General features: G+C 41.3%; 1 long non-coding RNA gene across 1 annotated transcript; it reads right to left on the bottom strand.

The window, feature by feature from the left end:
* Window positions 1–384: 384 nt before the first annotated feature.
* LOC143491596 (uncharacterized) lies at window positions 385–2,010 on the bottom strand. Its single transcript, XR_013125247.1, has 2 exons — window positions 661–2,010; window positions 385–490 (listed from the first exon to the last, which is right to left on the bottom strand). It is a non-coding gene; the product is annotated as an uncharacterized LOC143491596 (long non-coding RNA).
* Window positions 2,011–14,743: the final 12,733 nt, after the last annotated feature.

Genomic DNA, 14,743 nt, shown 5'->3' with positions numbered 1-14,743 from the left:
TATATTACAATGCGTACCCTGATATATAATGTTTAACACTATAATATGGAGTTTTTTTTTTTAAACAAAGGGTGCACAAAATCTGCAGAATGACTGTTGGTGACCTAAAGATAGTGAGCTTGTACTAAAGGACATGGACCAGGTATATTCCATTAGTAAATCCATTCCTCAATAAAGTATGCAAATCAGTATGTCAACAATGGATTTCATGCAACTGTGTAATAATGTAAACAATTCACTTGTTTCTAAATTGTTCTTTTACCTTTTATGACACACAAACAAATTATTGAAAGAAACATTAATAATTATTAGTGCTAAGGGGTCTACACAATTAATACTCTTTAAGAATTACTTATTATCTATCCTGTATGTTTTTGCACAGTCTTTCTTCTCCTAACCTGTTCTTTCTTTAGATCAGTCCAGTCCTGATCAGTTCATTTCAGGTCTCTCCACATTTCATATTTCCTCTCTCTCCACCCTCTCTTCTACCCTGTTAAATAGTAATTCAAGAAAGTATGCTTAAAATAAAGCTGGAAACAATATTTTAAATACAAAAGACTGTGCTAAAACAAACTACATCTGGCATTATTTTGCTAGTCTTCATACTAAAAACATGTGTATTTTATTAATAATGTGTTTATTAGACATTGTTTTCCATACCACTTGTATTGTCTTCTCCCATCTCCCATCTCCTCTCCTCTCCAGTTCTCTCCTCTTTCCTCTCTTGTTGTCTGTTCTCCTCTCCTGTTGTCTGTTCTCCTCTCTAGTCCTCTCTAACACTTCAAATTCCTCAGGTTGTTCTAAGTCACTTTGCTTTTCTCCCTCTTCTGTACTCCCTTTCTTGTCTGTGGTATTAGGAAATAAATTACACCACAATACTTGAGATTTGAACAAACTCTAACAAACCCTAACCCTCAACTATTAAAAGTTAATTATTTTTTGTGATATGCTGTGCTGTGTAAACTCAATAAAGGATTGTTTATTAGCTGATCAGCTGGCTCCAGTGGAAAACACACAATTTTAGGGCAGTGACCAGGGTTAAGAAACTGCTTTAAACTACCATCATAAAGTATTGTACTAAATTCTGGCTATCCACAACGTCTACCTTCTAGCTAACTAGTTAGCTAAATTGAATTTCATTCATTATAGCTTACAGTCCTACAATCCTAAATTATTAAACACAATTTGAAAATGAAATAGTTATTAGCTTATCAGGTACATCAGGGCACGTTGAACATACTAACTATAACTATAACTAGCTATAACATAACTAGCTATATAAGTTTTTTTTTCCACAAACCTTCACTACCTAAGCTACCTAGGTTAACTATCTATGTCGGTTAACTAACTAGGTTAGCTAACTAATTCCGAAGCTGACTAGTGACAAGCTGCATTTTATTAAGCACACAGTGGGTTTGATCTGTGTTTTGATTCGGAGACGTGTGTTTTTAACCAGCTATCAGATAGCTCCACAAACAATGTCATCACAGTTTACATAGTTCACTACCGTTACCTTTCTCCAAAATGTCATCACAGTTTACATAGTTACCTTTCTCCACAATGTCATCACAGCTTACATAGTTCACTACCGTTACCTTTCTCCACAATGTCATCACAGTTTACATAGTTCACTACCGTTACCTTTCTCCACAATGCCATCACAGTTTACATAGTTCACTACCGTTACCTTTCTCCTTGAAAAAACGCCGTATATCCATTTTCATTCACCCTCAGCTACCTGCAACCTGCTGCCAAAAATGGCTAGAGCGCATGTGCGCTCCCCCACGGGGGTGGGGGTGGGCTCTCCTCCGCGCCCGCAAAACCAGCAAGCTGATTGGCTGTTTCTCCTGAAAGGCGGAACTTTATCCTTGAAGCGGCACTGTGATTGGCGTTAAGAGATTTCCTATTCTCACAGCAGCACTGGCCTCCTCATTAATAATACAGCTGAGCGAAAAGGTTCGGGGCTACGGGATAATCATTCGGGGCTGAAGCCCCGGAAGCCCACCCCAGGCGACGCCCCTGTGTGTGTGTGTGTGTGCATGAGCTGCAGCACAACCAATCAAATGGGGGGGGGGGGGGGGGGGGGGGGGGGGGGGTCAGCGAACGTGAATTGTTACCGGGCGGGGTGTAAAATGGACACAAATTCCATCTTATATGGAAAGTATTATATCGCGATCGATCGATCGCCAGTGGTTGGTGCCAGAGCGAACTAGTAACTCATTGAATCATAGATAAGGATCAGAGGTAAATAAACTAGATTTTTTTTTCGGCGTGAGAAATCGGATGTGTGGCGTGTGAGCGTGTGAAGACGGTCAAATGCGTGTGTCTCACGCTCAATGCGTGAGAGTTGGCAACCCTGGGTTCTGTATCTGAACTCAGGGAAGAGAGCCTCTCTCTGTCACCATCATATCCAGTTCTATCTCAGCATGGATTGTGTATTTGAAGACATCTACGTCGAGAAAAAAATATATTGACAAAAGTGGAGCGAGTTTTCAGCTATGGGGACATCATTCTACGGCCTCATCGTGCACAAATGACATACAGACTTTTGGCCAGTTTGGTCTTTTGCAAATGCAATGCAGAATAGTTTACTGAAATGTCTAAAGTTGCATTCCTGATTCCTGTTAATTGTTCAGTTCTTATATTTGTTTGTCTTGTGTCACTCACACATGGACACACATGTTCTCCAAGAAACCAGATAAGAGAAGAGAGGGGAGAATGCTGTTATGGTTCTTTGAATTGTACTGTGAAAATATCAGCACTTTTTATTTGAACATGGAGTTCTACTTATGACTTTTTCACAGAATATTTATTTCTGGAAAATTGTAGTTTAAAGTATGAATATTTTTGCAGCTAATTTTAACAAATTGAACTGTGCAATAAAGAGGTGTAATTTAAATTTTTTTATACTTTGTGTTTTCAGTTGCACATGTTTTATCAAGATTTGAGGAGAATACAGATTAAAAAAGAACACATGTCTATTATTTACATTTAAAATATACCTGCAACATTGGTGGTAAAAAAAAAAAAAAGACTCGAAAGGACTTGAAATTCCAAGTTTCAGACTTGGGACTTGACTTGACTGTTGCCTGTCTTGACTCGAGACTTGACTTGACTTGACTGTCTTTGCTTGAGACTTGACTCGGGACTTGAGGATAAAGACTTGGACTTACTTGAGACTTGCAAAACACTGACTTGGTCCCACCTCTGATAAAACACATATAGTATATAAACCTAAAATGTTTATGTATTTTTTTTACTTTTTACCCCAGACCCGAAGATCAAACAGGAATTTAAAAAATCATAACCAATAATAGGGTATACGCTAATTTATTGCAGATGTTTTTTAACAAATGAACAGTATTCCCTCCAAAAATAAACATCGTAAAGTGCGGGACATCCAGAGACAGCCACTATTAATCTCTCCTCCATTTTGCAATCGGAACAAATAATCAGTAGGAACCAAAGTCAGAGGTGCGGTTTCGGAGGAGGGTGCAAACATACTTTCTGATTGGTAGTCGCCGCCGCGCGTCACTGCTCATTTGCATAAAGTTGAGCCAAGCTCAACTTGTTCGCGTCGCTCGAATCGCTCACTTCGCGTCGCGTCGCTGGGTGTCGCTCACTCTCATTGAAAATGAATGACTTCCGGTCGCCGTGTCGCTCTCGTCGCTTTCGGTGTGAACGCACAGTTACACCTAAATCAGAATTATTCCTCTGCATTTACCCATCTGTGTATTGAGAACACACACACACATACACTAGTGATCACTAGGGGGTTGTGGTGTACAAGTGCCCAGAGCAGTGTGCAGCCCTAGACTAACTCCTGGGGAGCAGTTGGAGTTCAGTCATGGCCTTTTTTTCCCTAACCACCAGACCATGACTGCTCCATAATCTGCTCAGCCCTGTACAAATGAAATGTCATTTGAATGTATGCTTGTCTCTGCATCCTGCCTACCTTCCTTGCGTTACAGTCCATCCATGCATCCATTTCATCCACTTATCCGGGTTCGGGTCGCAGGGGGAGTAGCCTAAACAAAGAGGCCCATGTTTCCCTCTCCAAAGCCACCTCTTCTATCTCTTCTGATGGGATGCCCAGGTATTCCCAGGACAGCCAAGAGGTATAATCTCTCCAATTTGTTCTGGGTCTTCCCGGGATCTCCTCCCAGTTGGACATGTCCGGAGTGCCTCCAGACTAGATGCCCGAACCACCTCAACTGCCTCCTCTCTACGTGGAGGAGCAGCAACTCTACTCTGAGCCTCTCCTGGATGACCTTGTCTCAAAAGGAGAGCCTGGACACAATCTCATTCTTTCGGTCACTACCCAAAGCTCATGACCATAGGTGAGAGTCAGAACATAGATTGACCAGTAAATCGAGAGCTTTGCATTTTGGCTCAGCTCTCTCTTCACAATGGTTTGATACAGCGTCCGCAACACTGCAGCCGCAGCACCGATCCGCCTCCCAATCTCTCGTTCCATCCTTCCCTCCCTCATGAACAAAAACCTGAGATACTTGAACTCCTCCAGTTGAGGCAACGACTCACTCCCGACCCAGAGAGGGCACTCCACCCTTGTCCGACTATGGTACTATGGTCTCAGATTTAGAGGTACTGATTCTCATCCCGGCTGTCTCGCACTTGGCTGCAAACTGATCCTGTAACGTGGGTCCACTGACTACAGAGGACCCATGGGGTTTTTTGTTTGATGGGCTCAGGAGCAAACTCCAAACACAAACGGTGAACTGAGGCCTCCGCGAGGAGCGGGAAACGCAGAAAACAAAAGCAGAGAATACGTCTCTGAAAATCCCAACAGAAAACACACGGAGGCAACGACTCAACGTGTCTGCACAAAACAGGGGCACAAACGAACAAAAAGAAACCTAAGAACCAAAAACACACGGAGGCAATAACTCAACGTGTCTGCACAAAACAGGAGCACAAACGAACAAAATAAAGAAGCCAAAGAACCAAAAACACACGGAGGCAATAACTCAACGTGTCTGCACAAAACAGGAGCACAAACGAACAAAATAATGAAACAGTAATACAGGAAGGGAACAGTGAAGGAAAACTTGAGGTAGGCCAGGAAGGGCGCAGGAGAGAGACTCGAAGTGGAACAGGGGAAAGACAAAACAAACGAGAGAGAGAATGCACTAGAGAGGAGTAGAATACCGGCTGGCAGCACGTGCGAGTAGCAACGAACAACTCAGCAGTGAGGCACTGCAACTGTGCCTGTTAAATAGGGGAAGACACAGCTGCAGGTCCTCACCGCTGATTGCGTCTCGTTTGCGCATCCAGTCTAGCACTCCTTCTAGTGGCGACCGGAGGGACGGTTCTGGACCCAGCCCTGACAGACGTGGGTAGAGCGCGCCCTCTAGTGGCGACAGGGGGAACGGTCCTGGGTCCAGCCCTGACAGATCCAGCAAGAGCTGTAGGTCCTGGCCTGATGATGCCAACAGAATCACATCATCCACAAAAAGGAGACGCAGAATCCCTAGGTCACCAAAACGAACCCCTTCCCGTCACTTGGTTGCGCAGAGAAATTCTGTCCATAAAAGTTAGGAACAGAATCAGTGACAGAGTCCAACTCCCACTAGACCATGCAAACCAAGCTCCTGCTCCATTTGTATAGGAGCTGGATAACCCATAGCAGCGGATAACCCCATACCCTATACTCCCAGAGCACCCCCAGAGGAATACCCAATGGACATGGTCAAATGCCTTCTCCAAATCCACAGTATTTCACAAAAAAAACTGCTTTACTTGCAGGTGAGTTTCATATAATGATAACACTCACATTTCATTTTTTGTGTACTTTTTTTTGAGCCATTTCACTAATTTCAAAGTCATTTGTTTTTCCTTGGAAGAGGGCCAGTCACATTCTTTTAACTTTCTTCATTACACCTGTACACATTTACGAACTGGAATTGTTTCTCTTACATTAAAATCAAAACAGAAGAAAAATAGGTGTGGAAACAGACAGTAGGTGGGTGGGCGCGCACCTCTGAACATGGATTTGGTCTTCTGCTCTAGGGGCGACCTCAGACCTCCTACCTGAATTTCTTCACAGGTGCTCTCATTCACAGTGCTCATACCATGCTGCAGTACAAACATATGTAGAATTTTGCTTTATTCTGTGTATTTATTCCATAACTGAACACAAATTTACAGGCAGGGCTGTACAAGTTAACAGCCTGGCATTTCATTTTATATATTTTATATATTACAGAGCACAACGACTAGTCATTTATGCATGTGTTCTCCGAAGAAGTCTCTTCTCTCTCCTCAACTGCTACCTCTGCATGCTTATCACCAAATAAATACTAACAACATCAAAACATCTTTTTGCCTCTTTGCTTCTCTGAAATGTACAGTTAATCATTACTTCAAAAGTCTATCAAATAACCATGCCAGTCCAGCTGTGTGTACAGGACTCCTGCAGTGTTACAATTAAATGGTTGAGAACAATAAGCAGCAGCAAGACTACATAAACATGGGATTAAACAACACAGACAAGAAATGAATGAGTCCTGAGTGAGAAATCAATAACGAATGCAAGAAATGTAAGTACTTCTACAACTACAATTCAAAATAAGAAGTTCATGGGAAACGTAAACTAGGGAGTAGAACAAGCAGAACCAGATAGGGAAGTCGGGCAAGGACCAACTGTCCCAGCAGGCATTTCAACGTTTATTCACCGTTGAGTCAAGGTTAAATCGAATTGAACTTTGTTTCGATTTTGGAAAACTGAATCAGTGCAGATACTTTCCAACACTGAATAAACTTGTATTTCCTTTACACCATACGCAATTTGACATATTTTAGGATAGTTGATGAGAGAAATTATAGAATAAAAATACCTACATCTGTATCTATTTTTAAACAAGTCGGAGAGAAAAAAATTACAATGACATTTATTTGTACACAAATTCGTTTTTGGCTTTTGAAACCATTCGAGCTCGCAACCTCTTAAACACTTCAAATATGTCCACCTCCACTTTTGCAACACACACTAGTTTCTCACCTGATTTGTGCATGTCCATGGAATTGAAACTGGACGGGCATGGGGGGATGTTGATTTATAGCCCAATAGAACGATGAACTCAAGCTGAATATTTTTTCCAGTTTTAGTAACGCTTGTTCTACTAAACATGATTAACATATGCTTACATTTTTTACTTTGGATCTTGGTGTAGATGGTGCCTGCAATAACTAAGACTGGTTTAGACATGTTTCTTGAATAACTGGTGACAAATATGTGGTGTTAGCCCCCAAAACATTTACGTTGGAAACTAAATACTTAATTCTAGTTAACTTGAAAAGCTTTCCCAATAAAGGTGCAGACATCCACTGGGGTCCATAACTAGCATCCTGGAGGGTAAACCTTCATCACAGTTTGGTATTGTCTTTACTCCAACTCACTCACTCAGCCTGGCAAATCAACAGGTAAGTAATCAGTTATGTTTGAACAGATGACTCCCCAAACTGTGGTGGATGCTGGCTATCAGATATGTGCATGCCTGACCTTCTGCACACTGTTGTATTGTCATTCTCATTGTCTGTTTTTACTAGATAGTGAATCTTCTGAGGTGCTACAGCCATACAGGCTGTTGACAACTAAACAGCAATCATGTTGACATACAGTTCAATAATGTGGGCAGCTTAACAAAAATATGGAGCTGACAGAAATACAATTGTCCAAGCTACAAACTTTGCAGAACCAAATGCAGTTTCTTCATGCCACACATCGCAATACGTGTCCTCATTACTTTTTTTTTGCTTGCCAACCCTCATGCTCCGATTGTTTTCAGGTGCTTCCCCCAGGGATTTTAGCAGTATATACCTGCATATTCCAGACATAACTAGAATGTGCATCACATGCTGTCCATACTTTGATAATGTACAGTATTTGGCCAGTTTAGTTGCTGTGTTTTGTCTGAAGGAACAGCGTTCGTAGAATGCAATCAGGCCATTTGTCCACAGTCACGCGGGTCAACTCTCGACAGAGTACTCGTAATCAGCTGTGATGACCTGCAGCTGTCATCCGTCCTATTTAAGGAAGGCAATTGCAGTGTCTCACTGATGAGTTGTTTGATACCACTACATGTTTTCTTGCACTCAGCCACTTTCTCGGTACCGTGTCCATATGAGGTTTTCGCTATCTTTCTCTCGTTACTTACCTGTTTCTTCGAGTCCTTTACTCATGCGCCCAAGTTCCAAGTTTTCCTCATCACTATATCGTTCATATCCAGTTTGTTATTTTTGGGAAGGATTATTGTTCACGTTTGTAAACCACTGGAGATTTATGTTTTTTTTCGTTTGTTTTGGTCAATTGATTCCTTAAATAGCAGAGGTGTCAATTCCAGGTTCAGAAAGTAAAAGTCCTCACCAGGATTTTGCTCAGGCTTCCTGGATTGTGTTGATTCCACTAATTCTACCTGGATTGCACTAATGAGAAAATCTAGCAAGCTTAAGCAAAATCCTGGAGAGGACTTTACTTTCTGAACCTGGAATTGACACCTCTGTAAAATAGTAATGGTTTACATTAATGGAGAGTGGAGGGACCCTCCTGGGATCACGGACGTGCACCTCCAGGTTGTGGTATTATGTGTTATTACAGGCCCCACCCACGAGCAAGAGTTGACCGGGTGAAAGGTGTGCTGGGGCAGGTTAAGCTCGGCGTTGTTCAATAAAGTTGGCCTTGTTTAAAAAAAGATACCCAAGTTGTCTCTAGACTAATTGACCGACAGATATATCGAGAACCCAGAATACGACACAGGTGTTCACTGGCTGGGGATTGGAGCAGGCTACTGGCTTGATTAGTCACCGCTGGCTTGATGACTTGCCTCAGCACCAGACGACAGAGAATGTGTATGTGTGCAGGGGATATATTTACCTGGCATAATACTTATCAAACACTCTTGTACACAAGTCAGTCACATATTAACATTGCCCAGTCATATATTAACATTACCCAAGTAATACATTCAAATATAATTTTGTTTCCAAACTACTTAGAAAAATAATGTTATTTTGATCTATCATTAGTTATGTTAAACAATATGCACAAAAATGGGTTGGAGTGTCAGCACGCAAACCACCAGGAACCCAGGATTTATAAAAAATATTTTGCGAGTAATTGGGGGTACATTTATTGCCAATGAAAGTTTTCACCAATGCGTACAGTTTGGGAGGTCGTGGGAATTGATGACATCCTGTGGTAAAATTGAGAATTGCCAATTTGCCAGTTGTGATTTTTACCCAATCAGAATTTGTCCTCTGCATTTAACCCATCCGTGCAGGGACAACACACACGGATGTAATTTGGGGGGGGACATGTTTTTACGGTTAAAAACAAATATTTAAATAGAGACGAATCAAGTGCTAGGACCACGCAGAAAATGACCGGTCCGATTTCCAATTTGTTTCCACGCCCATAAAACTATGCTCTCTTTCTGTTGAGTTTACGTTCAGGTGAGTAATTTCTTATCTTTTTTATTATGTTTTTGTCAGCAAACACGTGCATGGGTCTGTACTGGAAGCATGATTTGATATCAGCCTATTGAGATATGCTACCCATGTAAAATATTAAGGAAGCTATATTGGATTTAAATCCATGCTTCCCTTATCCATACATACAGTGCCCATACTTGATTTTATAATTGCAATGCGTCATAATACTGAGTTAGGCTATATTTTATGGGAAACGCACAACTGGAAGCATTTTTCGACAAAGTAGCACAACTCGACAAAACACCCCCCGCACCCCAGTTCTCAAGCCATTCGTGTCTGTCCCACCTATGAAATCAAATGCACACACATACTCAGAGCAGTGGTGGCTCTGGCGCCAGGGTAGTCCAGAACACAAGTACATAGGTCCAGAACACAAATGAAAAAGCCAGGGGCAACCGTGGCAAGGAAAAACTTCCGGGGATAAGGGAGAAACCTTGGTAAGACCAAAACAGAAAGTTTACCCCTTTACATTTTTCATTCTATCATTGCAGCCATTTGCTAAAATCAAATGTAAATTTTATTTCTCATTAATGTACACAGCACCCCATCTTGACAGAAAAAAACAAAAATGTAGAAATTGTTTTGCAAATGTATTAAAAAAGAAAACCTGAAATATATTATGGTCATAAAGCACTTTTAAGGCACTTTGAGTTGCATGCATGTATGAAAGGTGCTATACAAATAAAGATTATTATTATTATTATTATTATTATTATTATTATAAGCATTCAGACCCTTTGCTGTGACACTCAACTCGCATGCTGTCCATTTCTTATGCTCCTTGAGATAGTTCCACTCTTTCATTGGAGTCCAGCTGTGTTTAATTAAACTAACTGGACTATAAGTCTATAGGTTGGGTTTGTATCATGAATGTATATTATTCTCCTCTGTAATTTCATTTTTGTCTGATTGTGCATGATTGCTCCGCAACACCATAACGGATGCTAATTTTTGTACCATCTGTTGGTGACAGTCTGAATGATCTTTTACATCACTAGCATATACACACTCACTGGCCACTTTATTAGATACACCTTGCTAGTACAGAGTTGGACCCCCTTTTTCCTTCAGAACTGCCTTAATCCTTTGTGTCATAGATTCAACAACAATTATTTGCATAATACAGTGTCAGGTTGCATTTCTTGATGCAGGGGCACATTTTGTTGTGTTGATTTTTTTCTTACCTCTCATGCTGGCTCTCAGACGTAAGAGTAGAACTGAAAACCCTTCTCAAAATATTAAAAACTGGACAGAGAAAGTACAGTGACGGGAATCATTGAGAAGGGTCAGAGATAGTGGCGCAGGAGTGAAAACACTCAAAGGAGCAGTGTTAAGTTAGGCATCTCCAAAGGGAGAAGTAGAGGCTAGAGAAAAATGTGGTGATAAGTAGTGATGTAACATTTGAAGCGATGCCTTGGAGCCTGTATCGAGCAAAAAGGGGCATGCCAGATGAAGCCCCGGTTTGAGGTGTGTGTCATTACCGTAAAAATCATGTGACTGATGACAAACGAGGCCTCGGATTCAGTGGGCTACGTCATCGAGTGTCACAACCACATAAAGGGGGTTTGAGCCTTGCGGCCCTTTGTGAGTTTTGAGTTGACGTTTGGTGTGAGAGGTGTGCATTGGTTAATTAGTTAGATTTAGTGGTTAAAGTTCTGTTATAATATAGATTAGATAACCTATTATTTATTATTAATTATGATAATAATAATTATTATTAAACATTTTGTTGGTGAAAATGCGTGAGTAACGTTTTGAGTAATAATGTTACCTGGCAATGTGAGTATGACTTAATGTCAGGAAAAGTGAATGTTAAAGGCAAAACCCCTAGAACCTGTTCTGTATTTGTTCAGATGTTTCTTGATTTACTTTATTGTAAATACTATTGAAGCTGGTAAATTGTTGATGTCAAATGTGGGCCACATTAGGCAACACTGTAGACTATAAGTGACAGTGTATTCTAATTATATAGACTTTCCTGGCTGATTTTATTTTGTAAACAGTTTTTTTTCATTAAATTGCACTTGATACCGTTTCTCATTGTATTTGCTACATTTTGTATTTTTGCAGATTTTTTTAGATGATTCGAGACCAGTTTCACTGCTTCATTGCTCCTGCTCATGTGTTGCTGGGACAAATTTGTGCAATCATGTGGTGGCATTGCTTTATCAAACTGCACATTATTCACAACTAAGAGTTCCTGCTGTTCCTCCTGTCCTGAGCTGCACAGAGAATGAGCAGCAATGGCACAAGCCAAGAACTTTGGTAAGTAATAATATTCTAAACTTTGTACATTTGTGTAAAAATGTAGGGTGCTATGAAAAATGTCAATAAACACAGAATGCAGTCATATACTAATTATTTTAAATTACAAAGACATCATCTCGGATATTAAGACTGCAAAATGTAATTTTGCTGCAGCCGGGGTACGGAACTCCAGAGCATAATCCGCTGCACTGCGTTGTCCTTGGTGAATTTCACATAACATAGTGCCCACGTCTCTTCCTGCAGCCGGGTGATCAAACACGGATTTAAATAACATGGAGAACTGTGTTTCGGATTCGAGTGACGGGTCCTTGCTGTTCCAAAGGGCCGTACCCCAGGCACCAACCTCCCCCGTGAGGTGTGACAAGACAAAGTGGATCGTTTGTCTCTCTGTCTGGAACTGGACTGGGTGATAATCAAATTACATGGAGCATTGCATGGGAAAGTTCTGACAAAGTTCCGGAGAACCATCATACCGCTCCGGCACAGGAATACAGGGAAGAAAACCAGAAGGAGCAATGGCTACAGCAGCCTGATGCTGGACTGCCTGTTTTTGAGAGGCCTGCTGCTGTAATACATGCTGCTGTATCGCCTGGTGCTGCGCCACCTGTTGTTGAGCTGTCTGCAGCTGAGCGGCTTGAGCCTGCATAGCCTCCATGAGCTGTCGAATGTAATGTTGAATCGCCTTGGAGCGAGGCGATGGTATTGCCTTGTTGAGCCAGGAGTGCAGGTACGTCTGCTGGATCCATTTTACAAGTCGAAGTATTATGTAACGAACCAAACAGGCAGACAAGGATCCAATTGCAAAATATAGTAGTTTTTATTTGTGACGTGAATACGGAGTTCTCGAACAGACGAATAACTCCGCATAGCATGTGATGTATGTATGTAAGAGCATGTGTGTCCCTCAGGGTTCCGTCCTTGGTCCCCTCCTTTTTATAATCTATATTCTCCCCCTTGGTTATATTTTTCGTAGTTATATGTTACAATTTCATTGCTATGCTGATGACATTCAGATCTACCTCAGCTTCAAACCAACAGCACCTTTTCCTCCACCCCAGTTAAATAGATGTCTTATTGACCTGAACTCCTGGCTTAGGGTGAATTTTCTTTCGTTAAATGCACACAAAACCGAGTTTATAATAAGGCGATTGGATCCAAGTTGGAAAAGTACTTCTACTGGTCCATATGGCTTACAAAAGAACACAGTACCTTCAAAACGACTGAGGGACTTTTTGGTAGAGGGGGCTTCTTCATCTACGAGTAAAGGGTCCAAGTCTGAAGCTACAGTTGTCTCGATACAGGTGCTCACCTTTAACTATTTAGAAATATTTATCTATATAATCTTGGACCTGTATTGTGCTGGCAGCATGAACATGTACAGCACTACAATTTTCATCAGGAAATGAAAAATACAGTCCAACAAATATGGGCTTTAAGTTCGTTTTCTACGTATAAGACACCAGGATCAACTCATTAAGGACTTCACTAATAGGCTAAACATACTAAACCACATTTTTGCTTATAGCTGACAAATAATTTGAACTTTTCCTGAAAATTCCATTGCATTATTCATGAATTTTAAGCTCAAAGCCTATTTACCTTTATTGTTGGATGCAGGGTGATGCTCAGAAGCAGGATGGAGGGGACTATTGCAGTTCCATAAACACTCATTGGACTGAAGTATCCAGGAACACTGAAAACATTTTCTTCCCTCATTTATCAGACTCCTCCTTTAAAGCCAATGTAAATTCAGATCTAAGGAGACATTTCTCTGCAGAAACAATGAAATGGTCATAAAGCCATAGCAGGTTAGAAATATTGCCATTTAGTGATTTATCAGTGAATGATCGGTGAACATTGAACTTGTTGTGCTTCTTGATTTAGAAAGCAGAAATTAGTAAGAGGGAGGCTGAACTGCAGAAGAGTCTGAGGAAACACACAGAGTTTCTGGAGGAGCGGTACATTAACAACGCCGCTGTTCTTCCAGACCTCCGTCCACACACCACCGCTGCTACCTCAAAGCCAGACATGAGCTTCATCACGGGACAGCAGAGCAGGCACGAGCCCCTGATTATCCATGACCACCAGTGTGCAAGAGTTCAATTACCACTCTGTGGTGGAAAGGATACTCAGGGGTCCCTCCGGACAGCCCCGGCTTTACAGCTTGGAGCTGGGCTGTAAGATCAAGCAGCGCCTGTAGGAGGCGCTCTGCTGTCCCACTCTGCGTGAAGAAGTGCAGCCTGATGGATGAGTCTGTGTTACGGAGACCTTCTGCAGACCTACTCTGAAAAGCTTTGCACCCAGAGTTGAAGTGGACATCAGTGGAGAACCCCTGCCTAAACAGCCTAGGAAGAAAAGGCCAAGACACTGAAATGATTGTTATTACTTTAATTATTATTTCTTTTCACGTTTGCCCTGCCCCTTTCGGTTTGTTCATTGTTGCTTTGGTTTCTACACTCCCCAGTTTGCCTATCCACACCTTCTTTCATTGGTTTGGCATCTTCCCCGTTTTATAATGTAAACAATACTAAAAATAAACAGAGTAGGTGTGTCCAAACGTTTGACTGGTGTGTATGTCTGTATGCATATGCATGTATGTTTGTAGAGGTATTCATTGTTGGAGTGACATACACATGTACACAGGGTTTCCAGAAAACTGGACATTTCAGACGCAGGTACAAACTGCATCTATAGTTGCAGGAGGTGAAACAAGTTTCAGCTGCCATGTATAATATTAGTAATAATGGCAATAAATTCTAGGAGAGCAGAAAATGTATTTGCTTGTACAATATATGTGAACACTTAGGAAGGTGATATGATAATAATTGGTGGTGGGTAGGAGAACTCCCTGGGATTTTTTCCCCATGAAAAAATACGACACTGAACCCACCACCAATATCACCCTGAAAATGTAAGCTACGTTAGCTACTCCTCTAGCTAGCTTGCTAATCAGTGCATAGTTTCA

This window comes from Brachyhypopomus gauderio, unplaced genomic scaffold (assembly GCF_052324685.1).
Source record: "Brachyhypopomus gauderio isolate BG-103 unplaced genomic scaffold, BGAUD_0.2 sc77, whole genome shotgun sequence".
Taxonomy (NCBI): Eukaryota; Metazoa; Chordata; class Actinopteri; order Gymnotiformes; family Hypopomidae; genus Brachyhypopomus; species Brachyhypopomus gauderio.
Note: the sequence above shows the minus strand (reverse complement) of the source record. Positions and strands in the feature narration are given on the sequence as shown.